Genomic DNA, 21,112 nt, shown 5'->3' on the forward strand with positions numbered 1-21,112 from the left:
AGGTTTGGGAGATATTTCTTGGACCTACAGGTAAGCCTTAATCTAGGCTAACCTGTAGGTCAAAGTGGTTTGTAAGGGTTTACAAACACTTTAAACAGTCGCCTGCAAAACCTTGCGGCCGAACAAGCATCCAAAGATGCACTCACAACAACCTTGTAAAATTTAGTAAAAGTGTGAACGGACGACCAGGTTGTCGCCTTAACACACCTGAGAAACAGACGCTTGATGTTGGAAAGCCCAAGAGGCACCAATTGCCCTGGTAGAATGCATCGTGACAGGAAAGGGAGGCGTCCATCCCCTTATGGTAAAAGCCTGAACTACAGTCTGTCTGATCCATGGACAGATGGTGGCCAATGATACCTCCAGTCCCTTCTTTGGACCAGCCACCGATACAAACAGCAAGTCCGACCTCCGAAAAGGAGCCATAGAAGACAGATACACCCGCAGAGCCCGGACCACGTCCAGGGAATGCAAAGCCACCTCTTTAGGGTGTGATGGCCGAGGACATAAGGATGGAAGCACAATGTCCTCATTTATATGAAAGGCCGAAACAATCCTTGGAAGAAACTAAGGCTGTGGACGCAGCACCATCTAATCTTTGTGGAGGATCAAGTAGGGAGACTTGCAAGACAAGGCCCCCAACTCAGAAACCCTCCTGGCAGATGTAACTGCCACTAGAAAAAACCCCTTCTGAGACCGTGTCAATAAGGGAATCTTCCTAATTTTTTCAAACAGCGGTTTCTGAAGCACCAAGAGCACCAGATTCAAATCCCACAGAGGTAGCGGTGACCCATGGAGCCACCAACGTGCCTGCCGTGTCAGTCCAGGGATCCTTTGAACTGGCCACAAACCTCTGTATCTTCCGGTTGAGTCGAGAAGCCAGGAGATCCACATCTGGCATGCCACACCTTAGGCAAAAAGTCAAAATACATCCGGATGTAGAGACAATTACCCTTGGTCGAGCTTGGGTAGTCCGCTTGCCAGTTTTCTACTCCCAGAATGTATGCGGCTGATAGAGCCGGCATGCACCGCTCTGCCCACCGCAGGATGCGAGCGACCTCCAGTGCTGCAGCCGAGCTCCTTGTTTCTCCATGATGGTTGACATACACCACCGCCGAGGCATTGTCCAACTGGATCCTGACTGGACACCCCTACAGCCTCTGTGACCATGTGGAGAGGTACCGACTGATTGCCTGAAGCTCCAGTACATTGATTGGCAGGTGGGATTCCTCCTGGGTCCACCGACCCTGGGCTGACTGTACGCCGCAAACCCCCCCCCCCCCCCCCCAACCAGTCAGGACATTTGGACCATTTAGACAATATCTCCTTTTGCAAGACTCGAGAGTGGAATTGAGCACACGGTACCCCCTCAAAAGTGGCTACCATGAGACCCAGGACTCGCATGCAAAAATGCAGCGACTACCACCTGCGAGACACCAACAACTTTACCACAGCTCGAAGAGTCTGCAACTTATCCGAAGGGAGAAAGACTCTCGCCTCTGCGGAGTCCAGAAGCAAGCCCAGGAACTTCTGCATTTATTTTGACCGCTAGCCTGAAGAATTTTTTAAATTTCTGATGTGTAGGGACATGCAGTTAGGCATCCCAGAGATCTACTGTGGCCATATAGCAGCCTGGAAAAAGGAGGTTGGTTACAGTAATTATTGATTCAATCCTGAATCGCTTGTACCTTACAAACTGGTTCAGGGGAACAGAGATTCAGAATTAATCTGAACTTCCCTGAAGGCTTTTTGACAAACTCATGGGAGTATACACCCTGACCCTGCTCCTCCTGGGGCACCTGCATAAGGACTCTCTTATCAACTAGATCCCCTAATAATAGAGCTTCCGCTTTTTGCCCAGTCTCTGGGTAACCTGAAATCTTGAGGGTGGAACCAAATCGAACTCCAATCTGTAACCGTTCCTTACGATGTCTAGAATGAACGGACTTGAAGTTAAGCTGGTCCATTGTGAGAGGAACTCCAACAGTCTCCCTCCTACTGGGACACAGGAGTCACTGGGGCTTTGCGGTAGTTTGAGGTGGATTTAATAGGATTCCTCCTCTTCCATGCCCCTTATGGCACGTCCAATGTTTCTTGGGGCGGCCATCCCTCTCTTGCTGGCCCTGTTGCCTGGGGCCTCGAAAAAAAAAAACATTTGCCCTCACTTTTCTTCTCTCTCTCTGGAAATGCTTTCTTCCTATCCTGAGTAAGTTCCAGCGCCTCCTGGAGGCCGGGCCCAAACAAGTGGTCACCCGAAAAGGGTAACCGACAAAGCTTAAGCTTTGAGATGGCGTTCATGGGATCTTTGAGTGATCCTAAGTCATCAAAGGCCAAATCTTTTTTGAGACCTTGGGTAATGGTGCATTCAGTTTAGGAATTTTTGTGCTAATTTTTTCTGCTTCAAAATGGGAACCTCCACTTGAGGCTACCTGAAAAGAATGGCCTCTTTTCCGGCTGCTCCCACTCCAGCAAAAATCGACTCAGAGATCAGATCAGAGATTTATGCATGGGATAAACCCTAGCCTTATGAGCATTAGAACCCTGGTACATCAGGTCTGCTTGGAGAGTTGAACCTGCTCCTCACAAATTTCCCAGGACAGTTCTGAGACATGGAGCTCCCATAAATTCCTAGCGTGCTCCTTCCCGTCCAGAAGGAAACACAATATTTGAAGAGGGAGGCCTGGAGGACCACCTTTTAAGATAATTGGTATGCGTGTTTCCTGTCCCAGAGGGAGGAGCCCTATGTCTCTGGCTGTCCTGGAAGACAAAAAAAAAAAAACTGATGTGCTCCTGGAAGGAGGAGGGGTTATATAGGGAGTGAGCTTCCTGCATTGGGTATAACCAGTGTCCATCACCTGAAGGTGGCCTATAACCCATTGCTTAAGGTTCTGTTCCCCATGATGTATGATAAAGATAGGGCTGCAACTAACGATTATTTTCATAATTGATTAATCGGCCGATTATTTTTTCGATTAATCGGATAAAATCACAAAGAAAAAACATAATGTTCAATTTTTTCGTTTATTTAAAAGTAATAATGAAAAAACTGGGATACCAATGAGGGGGCGCTATTCCCCCCCCCACTGAAACCAATGACGGGACGCTATCCCCCCCCCCACCGACACCAATGATGGGGCGCTATTCCCCCCCCCACCGACACCAATGACGGGGCGCTATTCCCCCCCCCACCGACACCAATGACGGGGCGCTATTCCCCCCCCCCCACCGACACCAATGACGGGGCGCTATTCCCCCCCCCCCACCGACACCAATGACGGGGCGCTATTCCCCCCCCACCGACACCAATGACAGGGCGCTATTCCCCCCCACGACACCAATGACGGGGCGCTATTCCCCCCCCCCCACCGACACCAATGACGGGGCGCTATTCCCCCCCCCACCGACACCAATGACGGGGCGCTATTCCCCCCCCCCCCCGACACCAATGACGGGGCGCTATTCCCCCCCCCCCACCGACACCAATGACGGGGCGCTATCCCCCCCCCACCGACACCAATGACGGGGCGCTATTCCCCCCCCCCCACCGACACCAATGACGGGGCGCTATTCCCCCCCCCCACCGACACCAATGACGGGGCGCTATTCCCCCCCCACCAATGACGGGGCGCTATTCCCCCCCCCCACCGACACCAATGACGGGGCGCTATTCCCCCCCCCCACCGACACCAATGACGGGGCGCTATTCCCCCCCCCCACCGACACCAATGACGGGGCGCTATTCCCCCCCCCCCCACCGACACCAATGATGGGGCGCTATTCCCCCCCCACCGACACCAATGACGGGGCGCTATTCCCCCCCCACCGACACCAATGACGGGGCGCTATTCCCCCCCACCGACACCAATGACGGGGCGCTATTCCCCCCACTGACACCAATGACGGGGCATTATTCCTCCCACATTGGTGTTTCTGGGGGGGGGGAATTAATAGTGCCACAATGGTGTTTCAGCCGGGGGGGGGGGGGGGGTAATGCCCCATCATTGGTGTCCCCGGGAGGCGCTACTCCTCCCAGGGACACCAATGATGGAGCACCATTACCCCCCCCCCCCCGGCTGAAACACCAATGGTGCACTATTCCCCCCCGCAGAAGCACCAATGTGGCTCTATTTCCCCCCCTCTCCCTCCCAGGAAAGCAAATGATGATGGGGCACTGAAGTGTGTGTGTGTGTGTGTGTGTTGGGTACAACTTTTAGCCGATAGCTGCTACCTTTTTACACACTCTGTGTGCAGCTCGCACTCGCCTCTCTGTTCCCTCGAAGCAGCAGCGGGCGGGGCTGAGATCTGTGACATCAGCGAGGAGGAGAGGCGCGCCGCGGACGTGCAGCGGCGAGTGCGTGCCTGGTCACAGAGAGCGCCGCCAAGGACGGATGACATAGGAGGAGAGGATTTATTTCATTTTTTTTTCAACAAACAGTCAGGCGGAAGGTGCGGACCAACTAATCGATAATGTAAATCGTTGACAACGATTTTCATTATCGATTAATCGTTGCAGCCCTAGATAAAGAACGTATTATTGTAGATAAAAAATATAAACTATATTCTTTAACTTGTGGTTAACATGACACAATTATAATGTGTTTTTTTTTAGTAAACATATTAGCCAACAAAATGTTTAAATGTTAATGTTTAATAAAATAGAAATAAACGCCAAAAAAAGTAGTAAAATAGAGAGAAGGGGGGGGGGAGTGATTTAGAGGTAATTAGGACAAATAAAGTTTTAATAAGGGGTTCATTTTATTAACACTTGTCAGAATTCTTTAAAGAAAGAGGTTTTGAATCACAGAAACATCTCACCTTCTTCATCACAGAAGTGAGCATTAAGGACTAGGCCTCACTTAGCAAAGTTCTGGGAGTAATTCCAGTCAGGCTTTGGAAAGTATGTAAAACAGCTTACACCTATAGCAGGGGCATTACTTAATTTTAGTCAGCACTGGACAGTTTGTTTATCTACAAACAACCCTCTACCTGCACAGGCAGGTTTTTTTTTGTAAATGTGAACTCGTTTTAAAGCAGAGTTCCAGCCTGTGGAAAAAAAATAATAATAATACATTAAAATGTCAGCAGCTACAGATTTGTAGCTTCTGATTTTTATTAAAAGACACTTACCTGTCCAGGAATCCCACAATGTCAGCATCCCAAGCCGATTTGCCCATCTTACCAGGAAGTGGGAGCGGGTACCTGTCAAAGCCGGTACCTGCTCCCCCATTCCCCACAAAGTGCCAAACGTGGCAGTGGAGGGTGCGAACAAGCAAAGCTTCCCTTTTGGGTGAAGCTCTGCTTTAACTAACATCATATGCAGCATGAAGCTCTTTCCTTTGATTTACAGATAAATTGAACGTGTAAAGTTAAGTTAGAATGTTATTTTTAAAAAAAATAAAAAAAGTTTTACAATGTTACTGTGTATCTCAGTCTGGTCATTGTCAGACAGTCAGTTTATTGATAGCAGTAGCTTCTAGCTACCATTCCTGAACATACACTGTAGGCAGAGTATTCCCAGCCTCACATCTGCACGTACACTAAGGTGCGAGGATTCTGGTGACAATAAGGACTTGATATTGCCACATCGCAATTGTGTATTACTATTATGTGCATATCTATACCTTTTCCTTAGACACTGCATGCCGGGTAATTTTTGCCATTTCATTAAGTGGGACTTGAACAAATATGGAATATATTGCCGTTCACTGGTCCTGCATTTGTTTTTATTTTACGCTTTATTTCCCCCCTTTTAACCAGGTGATCCTGCCAGTAACATTTCCTGCCCTAGGGTGACACTAACACTCACTCACTGTACTGTATCTATGACAGAGCAGCATTGTCACCTTAGGAAAGAAAGTGGTAGGCCTACAGAACAACCCTCCAAATGCTCATAATATAGGTGGAAGGGGTTCCGTATTTTAGAGGTGAACTGGGCAGGGATATCTGGCAGGCCAACACAATTTTATCACACTTATCGAGGATAAAACAAAAAAAAAATGTTTTTTAAGTTTTCTATAAAAAATAAAAATAAAAAAAGGAAGCAAACAAAACCCCAACAATACATGTCTCCAAATTGCTCCATATTGATCTGTTATACCAATAAGAAAATTTTGTCAGCAGTTTGAAAGGTGCAAAAATAAATAAATAATAAAATAAAATAAATGAAATAATACCTGTTGATCCTATCAGAAATCCAGTGTTTTCCTTGTCCGCACTCTGCAAAGTGGGTAAAGCACTGAAACGAAAAATGAACAAGCATGTCTTTTTATAGTATGTACTAGCCTCAATCCAAAGCACCAAGTGTGACTTCTGTCTGCACTCACCTCCATTCACCTATCCCTATCTGCACGAGTCATGCCTGACAGTCTTTGCCAACACCAGAAAATTTGGGGAGAAAGCCCCACCCCACCACCATAGAGTAAGTGACTGAAAGCCTCAGGTTATGTTTCCCAAATTAGACTTTTTAGAGGGAGGGGGTGGAGGTAGCCTTTTCCCTCAGGTCTCAGATTACACTCAGCTCCCTGCTCTACTAGGGATGCACCCCGAATGGCTTTTTTGGTGCCGATACTGAAAATGAAAAATACACTAGGCTGAAAACAAAAATGACAGATACCAAAAAATTACTGTTCATAAAAAATATTTTTATACAGGAGATGGTCAGAGACTGCGTTCCCAGCGCAGCCAGTCCAGCCTGCCTGTGCTTCCCCAGCGCAGCCAGCCCAGCCTGCTTGTGCGTCCCCAGGGCAGCCAGCCCGTTGAAGGGAAGAGAGGGAAAAGAGAGGAGGGCCGCCACCGCCTGTTTCATTACAGCGCCGGGAACATCACAGCTTTCATTTCAATAGCTGTGTGTTCCCCGCCATCATATGCAGCCGGGGGAACTTTTATAGACAGATCACCCGTCCATTATCGGCCATTTATCTTTCGGCAAATTGCCGAAAAGCCCATTTTCAGCCGATATGTTTAGGCGGCCGAAATTTCGGTGCATCCCTATGCTCTATGCTGTGCGACATCAGATCCCCACCCACACTCTGCTGGTTACTTCACTAGGTACACGTAAGGGTTTATAACCACTTGCCGACGGCAGCAGTATGGCATTCCTGTGCGAATCACCGTAGCTGTACGGTGGGCACTTTAAGGGGTATACGGTGCACGAACAGACAGATCTCCATTCTGTCAGGGGAGTAGAGACATGGATCGTCTGCTCCTAGTACTTAGAAGCAGCGATCGGTCTCCTCCCCCAGTCAGAAACACACTTGATCGGCCCTTAGTTTTAACCCTTTCCCTGCCAGGGACATTTATACAGTAAATCAGTGGCTATTTTTAGCTCCGATCACTGTATGAATGTGAATGGTCCCAAAAAAAGTGTCCGATCTGTCCGCTACAATGTCGCAGTCTCAATAAAAGTCACAGACCACCGCTATAACAAGTAGAAAAAAAAAAATTGTAATAAAAAATGACATATCTATCCCCTATTTTGTAGACGCTATAACTTTATCAAACCAATCAATATACGCTTATTGCGATTTTTTTTTAACCAAAAACATGTAGAAGAATACATATGGGTCTAAACTGAGGAAGAAATATTATATATATATTTTTTTTTTTGGGATATTACAGCAAAAAAAGTATTGCTTTTTTTCAAAATTGTCAGGCTTTGTCATAGAGCAAAAAAAAAAAAAAAAAAAACCCCTGCTGAGGTGATCAAATACCACCAAAAGAAAGCTATTTGTGGGGGAAAAAAAGAGGACATCAATTTTGTTTAGGTACAATGTCACATGGCCTGTTCAGGAAGTGGGTTAATCAGTCTCATCAACACTACTCCTAGTGTATAAGGACTACAGAACAAACCCTTACCATGTTGTGCAAATGATGAGAGGAGAGGGGAAGGTGTTTTGTAGTGCCAACACACTTACTGTGCTAGGGTGACAATGTTGTTCCTCTTTAGACACTGTACAGTAGGCGAGCATTGCCACCCTAGCACAGGAAGTGTGTTACTGACAGGATCAGTAGAACTTAAAGCTTTAAAACTGAATGCAGCCACCACGTGTAAGGCCTCATTCACGGAGTGTCCGGTAACCGCTAGCTTGTGATCCTGAGTTACTAGAGTGGTTTGTGTGATGTCCAGATGCTAGTGTGTGTATTTTAGACAACTTTTTTTGCTGGCATGTGGTGCAGGATATATATTATTGTCAGTTATTTTGATAATTATACTTACTGGTAATAAATTATATTTTTGTACTCAATATTGAGTAAAAGCCACATGGGTCTAGAGTGGTAACTGCTATATTATTTGTGCATGTGTAATTTTGGTTACAGAGACCACACTAATTATTGTAAGTTGGCATATACCCTATTGTGCTTTTATAGATTTGTAGCACAACACTGTACACCTGAGCAGAGGCTGTGTTTGCCTGCAGGGGTGGTGCACAGGTATTCCATACATCCCCTTGTAGGCAATCCCTTTCATGACAACTGGGACACAGCTGCTGCTCCCAATATGACAGCTATGTGGGTTGTACCCCCATGTGGGCGAGGCCCAAGAGCTGGTAAGGTGCAATATATGACATTTTTGTTCTGACACTTTATGAATGACCCACACCACAGGAACTATGAAAGACAGTTACATTCACATCTTACAGGGACACTAAACGTGCTTTTTTTTTTTTTTTTTTTTTAAATAATCAATAACGACCACTTAATGGCCCTGTAAACTACTTTTCATGACATTGTTTCTCATACTGTGTTTTTTTGCCACCTCTTTACATCCTCTGTGAACTCCCAAACCTCTCCTTTTCCCTCTCACTTCTGTTTACAAGTTATGACGTCACGTTTGCCCCGGCAGTTGCAAGACTGCCATGTATTCGGCTGGAAAGCCTAGAGCAGTGATGGCGAACCTTGGCACCCCAGATGTTTTGGAACTACATTTCCCATGATGCTCCACTACACTGCAGAGTGCCAGAGCATCATGGGAAATGTAGTTCCAAAACATCTGGGGTGCCAAGGTTAGCCATCACTGGCCTAGAGCATTCTTTTTTTGGATCTCAGGCTTTCTGGCCTAGAGGAGAGATGTGGGGTCTTGTAGACCCCACATAGTATGGAAGCAGTTAAAGAGGTATCGAAAAAAAATTTTTTTTTTTACATGTACTTCTATAGCACTGTCAATCTTTACATATATATTGTACATTCACATCAGGTGCATTTGTTTTCTTAAGTCAGCCCCCCACTCCCCTCCGATTTCACCTGATCGCTCCAGTAACACACATCCTGTCTTAAGGCACTTTCTCATTGGGGCGGGCAGGCGTTGGTGGGAAAGCACCCCTATTTTTAGCAGCGCTTTACCGTAGTTTTTGAAGCGCGTTTTGGCTGCTAGCAGGGCACCTTCGCCACACGCCAATATAAGTCCTAACTTTGAAGAGGGATATCTTTGTTATGGCAGCAGCTAGCTGTCATAACCCTGGTATTGTCTTCAGCCGGCGGACCGGGTTCCGATAATAGTGGTTTCTGTGGCGGATTCGCCACAAGATCACTTTTATCGGCTGCAGGAGAGGGGCCCCCTCCCGACACGCTCCAGTGCAGCGTCAGAGGTGATCACGTCCTTCTGCTGGCTGGGTATGGAGAGGAGTGAGGGGGAGATGGCCCCCACCCTTCTCCATACTATTGCAGGGCAGAAGCAACATCAAAACGTCACTTCCGACCATAGCTCTTAAAAGGGTAATTTTTTTTTTTCTATTGCATTTTTGTGTAAATATGAGATCTGAGGTCTTTTTGACCCTAAATCTCATATTTAAAAGGTCTTGCCATGCTTTTTTTTCTATTATCTATCTTAGCTATAGGAATGTTTACATTCCTTGTAATAGGAATAAAAGTGAATTTTTTTTTTTTTTTAAAGAACAGTGTAGCGCCCGCATACGAAAACGGTGTTCAAACCACACATGTGAGGTATCGCAGCAATCGTTAGAGTGAGAGCAATAATTCCAGCCATAGAACTCCTTTGTAACTCAAAACATGCAACCTGTACAATTTTTTAAACGTGCCCTTATGGAGATTTTTAAGGCTAAAAGTTTGTCGCCATTCCACGAACGGGAGCAATTTTGAAGCGTAACCTGTTGGGTATCAATTTACTTGACGTAACATTATCTTTCACAATATAAAAAATAAAATAGAAAACTGGGCTAAATTTACCGTTTTATTTTTTAATTAAAAATATTGTATTTTTTCCAAAAAAAGTGCGCTTGAAAGACTACTGCGCAAATACAGTGTGACAGAAAGTATTGCAACAACAACCACCATTTTATTCTCTAGAGTGTTGGGGGGGGAATTTAATTAAGTAATTTTCTAGCAAAAAAAAAAAAAAAAGTTTTTAACTTGTAAACAAATCTCAGAAAGAGGATTGGGGTCCTTAAGTGGTTAATCCCCGCTAATATCCAAAAAAGGGCTAAAAGTGGCTGCAATGCACCGCTGCCCATTGATTTCAATGGCAGGGGTGCTTTAGGAGCAGTGTACACACTGCTCCTAAAGCTCCCTTAGGCTGCTTTCACACTGGGGCGGGAGCGGCGTCGGCGGTAAAGCGCCGCTATTTTTAGCGGCGCTTTACCGTCGTTTTAGCGGCGGTCTGCGGGCGCTAGCGGGGTGGTTTTAACCCCCGCTAGTGCCCGAAAAAGGGTTAAACCCGCCCGCAAAGCGCCGCTACAGCGGCGCTTTGCCGGCGGTATTGCTGCGGTGTCCCATTGAGTTCAATGGGTAGGAGCGGTGAATACACCGCTCCTTCACCGCTCCAAAGATGCGGCTAGCAGGACTTTTTTCACCGTCCTGCCAGCGCATCGCTCCAGTGTGAAAGCCCTCCGGCTTTCACACTGGAGGGAAAGGGGCCGGTTTTTTTCAGGCGCTATTTTTAGCGCTGTAACGCCTGAATACCGCCCCAGTGTGAAAGCAGCCTTAAAGATGCTGCATGCAGGACTTTCTTAGCATCCTGCCAGTGCACCGCTCCAGTGTGAAAACCCTCGGAGTGACAGGAGAGGCACTATTTTTAGAGCTAAAGCACCTCAGTGTGAAAGTAGCCTTAGAGTTCCCTCACTCTGGATGAAGGAGCACATATGAACTTGTCAGTTTCTGAAGTGTTAGATGGACTAGCAGATTTAGATACACTAACAAACTGAAGCCAAACATTTAGCTCACCCTTTATAAGCAGTAGCTGCGGGAATGAAACCATGCAAGTTCAGCTGTCAAATCACACCAATGTGAACCAGGGGGTAACAGGTTTCCCCCTTTTTGGGATGTTTTAGCCCTGGTTCACATTGCAGCGATAAGGCATGCGATTTGACATGTAAAAATGGACGACTATTGCTGGCAATGGCACCGTCTGAATCGGTACAACGTCACGCCGATTCCCATAAGTAGTTTCTGTACTACTTTTGGTGACTTCGGGTGTGATTTCAAAAGTCAGGGCTGACATGCGGGAATGAGATTGTGCAATTCCCGCTGAATTTGCATTATGCAATTCCCGCTGTGCGTGAACCTAGCCTAACTGATGATTGTAAGCACCCCTATCTGGTCAGTGGTAAATGGTTTGTCTCATCACTGTAACTGAGGCATCCTCGCAAGAGAGCTTGTCCTTTTGAAAAACAAAATTACTAGCTGGATCATCAGATGACAATAGAAGAAAGAAAGCCTAAAAAGCTAAACAAATGCCAATACATCTGGGATTTGGTAAGCTGTAATAAGATAAAACGTTTACGTTTAGGTCATTGCATAAAGAAGTTTTTGTTTACACATAATGGATCCTGGAGAATGAGAGAGACCTGTGCAGGATGTGCCCAGCAACAAAGATGGGGGGGGGGGGGGGGGGGGGTTGGGGAGTGTGTGTGTGTGTTGCCCTATGGAGGGGCAGAGTGAGGTGGGGAGCACCACCCCCCCACACAGCTTTCTATGGGGGGGGGGGGGTCTCCTCCATGTCTATACATCTCACAATCTCACACACAGCTCTACATGTACAATAGGAAAGAGGAACACAGACATATATACACACACAACACATGATAGCCGCCCCCCCATCTATAATAGTGATAATTGGACGGTATCACCGTGCTGCCCATTGTACTCCCAGCAGAGCTCACAGGCTGCGCCCACCCTCTCTATCCCCCCTCGTATGTTACCAGGGTGTGTGGATACCTGTGTGCATCCACACAACTCCGAAAAGAAGTCTGCACACTCCAGGCCTACACCATAGCTCTCGGTCCCTCCGCGACTTGCCTCGGATCCCACTTCTCCCGCTGCTCCGGAACCTCCCCCCGGGACTTCCGGTACGGCGGAGCATGCGCACTGTCTGCCTGTCTGCACACAGCCGCCATCTTACTGGAGGCAGCTCGAGTGGGAGAGCGCTGGACTATAAAACATTGTATGTTACTTCCAGAAAATAAAGTCATGTCACATCTACAGTGTTCTCAATAGTCAAAGGGACTTTATTAACACTATGTTTATCATAGCTCCCAACTATCCCTGATTTTAAGGGACTGTACCTCATTTGGAATAAAGTCCCTCTTTCCTCCTCATTTGTCCCTCATTTTGGTCTGATCTATATAGTTGTATATAAAATGCACTATTTATCTTTCAAAAAGTGTTTCCCAGTGCTAAACCTTTCATCCAATTTCAAATTTCTGCATTTGTAAATTTCAGTAGTGGTAAAAAAAAGCACTCGTGGGTTTAACTAATATTTTTTAGATACTTCTTTAAGGGGGCGTGTCCTATGCTTACATACTTTTACTCATAGGTGTCCTTTATTCCCATCTCAAAAAGTTAGGAGGTATGTGTATATTGCAGTGTGAAATAATGTCACCCATAGTTTGCCAACATTTTTAGGGGCAACTTTTTTTCTGTGTCCAGAAAGCCATTGTAGGCGGAGCATGTACAGATGGGCACTGATAGGTGGCACCGATATGCAGTGCTGATGGGCATTGATAGGCGGCGCTGATGGGCACTCAAAGGTGGCGCTGATAGTCAACACTGATGGGCACTTAAAGGCCGCACTGATGGGCACTGATAGGCGGAACTGATGGGTGGCACTGATGGACACTGATGGATGGCTCTGATAGGCAGCACTGATGAGGAAGCACTGGCAGGCATTACTGATGGGCACTGATTGGCAACCATGGTGGGCATCCCTGGTGGGCATCCTTGGGGAGGCTGCACTGATAATCAATCAGTGCAGACCCCCCCCCCCATCAGAAGAGCAGCCGATTGGCTCTCCTCTACTCGTGCCTCTCAGTGCAAGTGCAGGAAAGCTGATAAACGCCTCTTCCTGTTTACACTGTGATCAGCTGTGATTGGACACAGCTGATCACATGGTAAAGAGACTACGTCAGAGTCTGTTCACTGAGATCAGTGATGCGATGTGTCAGACTGACACACCACACCAATAATTGCCACGCTGTGTGCCCCCCCCCCCCCCCCGCACATATGCGCGATCGCTGCTTGCCCTGCTAGATGTTATATGATGCCCAGTCAGGATAATGAAACCACTTTCCAGCCGTCATTCTGCAATATGACGGGCAAGAAGTGGTTAATTAGGGGAGGAGCATTCATTTAATATAGGCATGGTTCTACTTCTCATTAACATATTCATTTATTTGTTGCAGACATATCATATCTCCCCACTGTCCCTTGTTTTCAAACAAAGTCTCTCTTTCTCCTCACTTTGGTTTAATCTATATAGTTGTTTACAAAATACATTTTTTATCTTTCAAAAAGTGTTTCAGAGTGCTAAACATGTTAAAACACACCTCCAGTGCTCGCCATCACCAGGCAAGAGACAGTTTTTGAAAATAAGTATTGGTGTACAGAAGATTTTTGTATGTGTTTATGGGACAGTGTAAGCTTATGCACAAGACACTTTACATTTATTAAGTATTAATTGATCATTTATAGGAGATGAACTGATCATGGTATAGTTTTGGAAATGAATTCACATCACACATATTTTGGAAGACTTAATGTGTTTATTTTCATATTTACTTATTTTTATTTCATTGGTGAAAGCACTATCATTTATACTTGTGTCCATTTTGCGGTGGTATTCATACACCGTAATGATAGCAGCTTCACTTCGAGCTAAGGATAGGGAGAATTCTGTGGCACAGATTTTTTTTACCCAGTTGACAGGACAGTGGCAAGTACCCAACTCCTGAAGTGTGGATTCATGGCTCTCTGTTACTTGCCCAAGCCTGCCAGGGAAAATCAATGAGGTGAGGGTGAGTGCTGACAGTCCCAGAGCAAGTCAGTCCTGGCAAAGAGCAAAGTAGGTTCTCCCTTAGTCCTCTGGGGGGGGGATCTCTGTCCCCAGTGTGCCACATGTGTTCTGAGTACTACCAACCATCCTGGCAGCACACAAACCTTGCCCCAATGTCAGCACACTACAACTGTCCGTGACAAACATTGATCTCCAGGAAGCAGGCTGGGACAAGGACATGACGGGACAGCTTTTGAAAATCAGTGAGTGTCCAAGGCAAATCAGGACAGTTGGCAACATTGATCTCTGTTGTCAAAGCCAAGCCTGTCATAAGAGAATCATGCCTTTTTTTTGGTTAAAAAATGTTAGTTATTTTCCACTTTAATCTCCCTGGCGGTATGATTATTTATGATTGTAGGTGCTGAAAGCGGTACCATTATTTTGCATGGAAATTTGGCATTTTATATTGTAGGCCTGCAATTTTTAAGAATAACTCATCCCAGGTATGATAGTAGTTTGAAACACAAAATCATAAATTATAATATAATAAATAACTATAAATAATTATAACAAATACTAATATCATAATAATAAAAAATATTCAATAATGTAAACAAATCAAAAACACTGAAATTTGCTCAGTTGCAGAATTGTCGCTGTCATTAGATTTAGTGTTTGATGACGAATTTTCCCAGAAATCACTATCGCTCAATTCTGCGAGTGATTATAATTTATTATCACTGTTTTCTAGCTGGTCTATAACCAATTTGACATAAAGGGACACTTTTTGGTTGCTATGGACAATCTTCAAATTCCAGGCAGAAAAAAATGTATTTATAATATAAAACTACATGCAGGGCACTGGACAGACCACTAGGGACAAAGGGGGGTGTGTCATTTTTTATATACAGTACTGTAATCTGTAAGGTTACAGTACTGTATGTGTATTGTGTGTTTTTATTTTTTTGAATGTGGCGCCGATCTCCAATCCCGTGCGTCGCAACGTCACAGGGAACGGAGCTCAGCAGCACTCGGGGACTGTGTGAATCGAGCTGAGGACGGCTCGCACACACAGCGGGGAGGACATCGCAAGATCCAGGGGACAAGGTAAGTAACTCTCCCTGTATCCTGCAATGCGATCCCAAGTCTGGCTCGGGGCTACCGCTTATGGTACTGAAATTCCACCCCGAGCCAGACTCGGGAATACCGCCGGGGGGGGTTAAAGGGATAGTTTGCCTATACAGGTAAGGGGCATCTGCAGATAAGAACAAACTGTGCTGGTTTGACCATAATGCCTTTGCTGTAAATCAGTGGTTCTCAAAACCATCCTCAGGACCCACTAACAGGCCAGGTTTGCAAGATAACTGAAATACATCACAGGTGATATCATTTGCTGCTCAGTGATTGCAGTATTCTAGTCTGCATCTCCCCAAGCTAATACTTAAAGTTTGGAGTGTTATGCCGCGTACACACGATCAAATAATCCGGTGGAAAAGTCCAGCGGCCTCAAGTAGGCTTCGGCTGACTTTTTTTACCCACTTTTGAAATGAACAGACTTTTCCCGCCCGGAGAAAAGTCTGCTCATTTTGAGCGCGGCTCCAGGTAGCCGGGACCAGAGAAGGGACCAGCTAACGGAAGAGGAGGACAAGACCCCCAAAGTCGTTAGAAGAGGGTGGCGGCGAAGAAGAAAGCCAGGCTCCTCCGCTAGTAAAAGAGCTAGCAGAAGATAGCGGAGGAGTCCGGCTAGAAGACCCCCAAAGACAGAAGAAGACCCCCGGAGCTGTGCAATAAACTATTTTAACCCTTGCGTGTTGTGTTTTTTTAAAATAAATTTTCACAGGTGAATGGGTAGGGGTACATTGTACCCCATACTCATTCACATAGGGTGGGGGCCAGGATCCCCTTATTAAAGGGGGCTCCCGGATTCCGATAAGCCCCCCCCCCCGCAGACCCCTGACAACCAAGGGCCAGGGTTGTTGGGAAGAGGCCCTTTTCCTCATCAACATGGGTACAAGGTGCTTTGGGGTGGGGGGGCGCGCGGCCCCCCTTCCCCAAGGCACCCCCCATGTTGAGGGCCTGGTACAGCTCAGTGGGGGGGGGGGGCGCTCACTCGTCTTCCCCCTTTCCTGGCCGGCCGGGTAGTGTGCTCGGACAAGGGTCTGATATGGACCTGGGGGGGACCCCCACACTGTTTTTTCGACGTAGGGATTCCCCTTTAAGTCCATACCAGGTGACGGGGCCAGCGACGCCTCCCTTGCTGGTCCCGGCTACCTGGAGCCGCATGCAAAATGAACGGACTTTCCTCTGTGTGTGTGGGCGAGTCCGTTCATTTCAAAAGTAAGGCGGATAGTCCGGCGGACTTAGTCCGCCGTATCTAGTCGGCCGTAAAAGTACCGTGTGTGGGCAGGTAGCTTGTTCGGAAAGTCTGGCGGACAGTCTAGTGGTTTGTCCGCCAGACTAAGTCCACCGGATAGTCTGATACGTGTGTACACAGCATTAGTGGGTCCTGAGTAGGGATGAGCTTTGTATTCGAGCTTTGTATTGAACCCATGTTCGAATCGAACATCGTCTGTTCGGCCGTTCGGTGAAATCCGAACTTTATGGGGCGTTTGCGCCAAATTTGAGTGGCGCGTCATGGCCCATAATTCACTGCAGCATCGCAGTGCATTGCTGGCTGATGATTGGCCAAGCATGCACTATGACGCGCATGCTTGGCCTATCACAGCGCTGTCTGTACAGAGAGCAGTAATTGGCCAAACCCAGGGTGGCTTTGGCGAACTATGTCTCAGGGGGTTTAGTACACGCCCCACACTATATAAGACCGCCTGCATGGCGGTCTTGTGTAGTGTGTTCCGGCGTGCTGATAGAGAGAGGGATAGGCAGTGTCATTTCATTTCATTCGAGTTAGGTAGAGCAGGCAGGAGGCGAGTCAGTTAGCTGCAGTGAGTTTATTGTGTATATATATGCATCCTAGGTGTTGTATATAATTATATATACACTGTATTCAGTTTAGCTAGATTCATTCTTGTGTACTGTGTCCTTTGCACAGCTACCTGAATTGCTGGTGTTCTTCTGATCCTATACTGCAGGCAGCTGCAGTAATTAGAGTTGGTGTACTCTGGATTCTGCACAGTGCGCACTTAAAGCTACCCCATTTGCTGATGTTCTTCTGATCCTATACCACAGGCAGGCAGCTGCAGTAATTACAGTTGGTGTACTGTGTACTTGGCACAGTGTGCACTTAAAGCTACCCCAATTGCTGGTGTTCTGCTGATCCTATACCACAGGCAGGCAGCTGCAGTAATTACAGTTGGTATACTGTGTACTCTGCACAGTGTGCACTTAAAGCTACCCCAATTGCTGGTGTTCTTCTGATCCTATACCATAGGCAGCTGCAGTAATTACAGTTGGTGTACTGTGTACTCTGCACAGTGTGTACTTAAAGCTACCCCAATTGCTGGTGTTCCTCTGATCCTATACCACAGGCAGGCATCTGCAGTAATTACAGTTGGTGTACTGTGTACTCTGTACAGTGTGCACATAAAGCTACCCCAATTGCTGGTGTTCTTCTGATCCTATACCGCAGGCAGCTGCAGTAATTACAGTTGTTGTAATGTGTACTCTGCACAGTGTGCACTTATAGCTACCCCAATTGCTGGTGTTCTTCTGATCCTATACCATAAGCAGCTGCAGTAATTACAGTTGGTGTATTGTGTACTCGGCACAATGTGCACTTAAAGCTAACCAAATTGCTGGTGTTACTCTCATCCTATACCAGAGGCAGGCAGCTGCAGTAATTACAGTTGGTGTACTGTGTACTCTGCACAGTGTGCACATTAAGCTACCCCAATTGCTGGTGTTCTTCTGGTCCTATACCATAGGCAGCTGAAGTAATTACAGTTGGTGTACTGTGTACTCTGCAAAGTGTGCACCTAAAGCTACCCAAATTGCTGGTGTTCTTCTGATCCTATACCATAGGCAGCTGCAGTAATTACAGTTGGTGTACTGTGTACTCTGCACAGTGAGCACTTAAAGCTACTCCAATTGTTGGTGTTCTTCTGATCCTATACCATAGGCATCTGCAGTAATTACAGTTGGTGTACTGTGTACTCTGCACAGTGTGCATTTAAAGCTACCCCAATTGCTGGTGTTCTTCTGATCCTATACCATAAGCAGCTGCAGTAATTACAGTTGGTGTACTGTGTACTCGGCACAATGTGCACTTAAAGCTAACCAAATTGCTGGTGTTACTCTCATCCTATACCAGAGGCAGGCAGCTGCAGTAATTACAGTTGGTGTACTGTGTACTCTGCACAGTGTGCACATTAAGCTACCCCAATTGCTGGTGTTCTTCTGGTCCTATACCATAGGCAGCTGAAGTAATTACAGTTGGTGTACTGTGTACTCTGCACAGTGTGCACGTAAAGCTACCCAAATTGCTGGTGTTCTTCTGATCCTATACCATAGGCAGCTGCAGTAATTACAGTTGGTGTACTGTGTACAATGCACAGTGTGCACTTAAAGCTACTCCAATTGCTGGTGTTCTTCTGATCCTATACCACAGGCATCTGCAGTAATTACAGTTGGTGTACTGTGTACTCTGCACAGTGTGCACTTAAAGCTACCCAAATTGCTGGTGTTCTTCTGATCCTATACCATAGGCGGCCAGCTGCAGTAATTACAGTTGGTGTACTGTGTACAATGCACAGTGTGCACTTAAAGCTACCCCAATTGCTGATGTTCTTCTGATCCTATACCATAGGCAGGCAGCTGCAGTAATTACAGTTGGTGTACTGTGTACTCGGCACAGTGTGCACTTAAAGCTACCCCAATTGCTGGTGTTCTGCTGATCCTATACCACAGGCAGGCAGCTGCAGTAATTACAGTTGGTATGCTGTGTACTCTGCACAGTGTACACTTAAAGCTACCCCAATTGCTGGTGTTCTTCTGATCCTATACTGTCAGGGTCGTTACCTGGATGGTCGCGGTGCTGCTCGTGTTGGTGTGTGCCGATGTCCTGCAGTGCGTGTTCCTGTGCGCGCGGTGTTGCGCGCTCCTGTGGGCGCTGGTGCGCGTCAGTGTGTGCCCTTGCGTGCCCCTGCTGGCGCCAGTGCGCGTCGGTGCTGTTGTGGGCACTTCGGGTGGCGCTGGTGTGTCTGCTGACACCCGGGGGGGCGCGCGAGTGCGCGGTGCTTGGCGCCAATCGGCCTATTTAGGCCTGCTGCTTAGACCATTCAGGTGCTGCCTGATAAACAGCTCCTCGGTTCCTGTATTCTGTATTCTGCGTTCCTGTTTCCTGATCTCCTGACGACCCGGCTCTCCTTGGACACCTCTGACCTCTGCCTGCACCTGACCTTGGCCTGTTTGACCTCTCTTCTGCCTGCTCCTTCTGTACCTCTGCTGCCCGCCAGTTGCCAAACCCTGCCTGAACCCGGACCTGCCTGCTCAGCTCCTGCTCCGTACCCAGTTTGCCTGTGTCCTACCTACGCACCTGCTGCTGGAAGTTTCCTGCAAGTTCCTGCTCCTGGAGCCATACCACAGGCTCTCTTACCACTCCGCACTCTCAGCCACCTGTCTGCTCTATCAGGGGTTGTAAATCGGACACGTACGGGAGACCACCCTCTGCCCAAGCGGACTCACTAGTTCGGTAAGTGCTAGTCTGACAGTATCAGGCAGCCATGACTGAGTCCGGGCAGGGGGCCTCCCCCATGGATGAATTATGCAGACATTTGGCCGGTCTGACCCAAGCCGTGAAGAATCTCCAGGAAGGCTACTCAAGGTTGGAGGAGCAAGTTAAAGCCTTGTCCTCCTCATCTAACCCTCAAGGAACCTCTCCCAACGGTCTTTCATCCGCACCCTCCGTAGTGATGCTTCCTCTAGAGCCAAGGGTACCTATGCCCGAGAGGTTTTCTGGCGATCGCACCAAGTATCGTGCGTTTCGCAACTCTTGCGAACTGTACTTCGCACTGCAGCCCCTGACATTCTCTCTAGAGGCAACCAAGGTGGGCTTTGTAATATCCCTGTTGTGCGGCGAGCCTCAGACCTGGGCCCACCGTCTGCTGGAGCAGAAATCTGGAACCATGGATAGCCTTGATAATTTCTTCTTGGCCATGTCTCAACTATATGAGGACCCCCAATTGACTGCGACTGCAGAAGCCGCACTGCACTCTCTTCAACAAGGCCGCAGAGCGGCCGAGGACTATGCGGTGGAATTCCGCTGTTGGAGCTCCGACACGGATTGGAATGACGCCGCCTTGCGCCACCAATTCCGGATGGGACTTTCTGACCCCCTTAAGGATGAGTTGGCACGGGTAGGAATACAACAAACCCTGGATGAGTTAGTCAACCTCTCCATTCAGATTGATCGTCGCTTAAGGGAGCGCCGGTCGGAGAGGTCCTCCAGCCACTTCCGTCCCACCTGGGTGCTCCCCAAAGTTCCCAGTTCTGCCAGTCAGTTCTCTTCTACCTCTTCTGCTCCCGCTCTGGAAGCCCCTGAACCGATGCAGCTCGGGTTACTTCGGCCTTCGTTGACCTCTGAAGAAAAGCAGCGCAGACGTACCCACAACCTATGTCTCTACTGTGGGGAACCTGGGCACTATGTCAGGGCCTGCCCCAACAAGACTCGTAAGTGTGTTTCCTCTTCCTTCATGTGTGCCTCTGTTCTACGAAAACCCAGTTCTCACCTTGCCCTTCTCCTCACTTTGCAGCTTCCAGGAGGGAGTTTCCCAGTGTCAGCCATCATTGATTCTGGAGCATGCAGCTGCTTCATCGACCTGACTTTCGCTGTCAACCATCACATCTCGCTTCTACCTAAGGCTCAGGGGCTTGCTGTACACCTAGCAGATGGCTCCGCTCTTAGTTCCGGTCCTGTCACACAAGAGACTGTCCCTT

The 21,112-nt window shown here is 47.4% G+C and overlaps 1 protein-coding gene across 4 annotated transcripts in view; it reads right to left on the reverse strand.

The window, feature by feature from the left end:
* Nucleotides 1-12,292, reverse strand: part of ZNF740 (zinc finger protein 740) — a 79,387-nt gene extending 67,095 nt beyond the window's left edge. For 3 of the 4 annotated variants that reach the window (XM_077483875.1, XM_077483874.1, XM_077483871.1), the window contains exons 1-2: nt 12,169-12,292; nt 6,174-6,235 (exon numbers count right to left, since the gene is read on the reverse strand). The gene's annotated coding sequence lies outside the window, so the exon portion shown is untranslated. Of the gene's footprint in view, nt 1-6,173; nt 6,236-12,152 lie in introns of all 4 variants that reach the window. The other variant, XM_077483873.1, reaches the window with a different exon arrangement.
* Between the last annotated feature and the right edge of the window lie 8,820 nt (nt 12,293-21,112).

The sequence above is a fragment of the Lithobates pipiens genome, unplaced genomic scaffold, assembly GCF_037356315.1.
Source record: "Lithobates pipiens isolate NorthernLeopardFrog02 unplaced genomic scaffold, aLitPip1_a1.2 Scaffold_16, whole genome shotgun sequence".
NCBI lineage: Eukaryota > Metazoa > Chordata > Amphibia > Anura > Ranidae > Lithobates > Lithobates pipiens.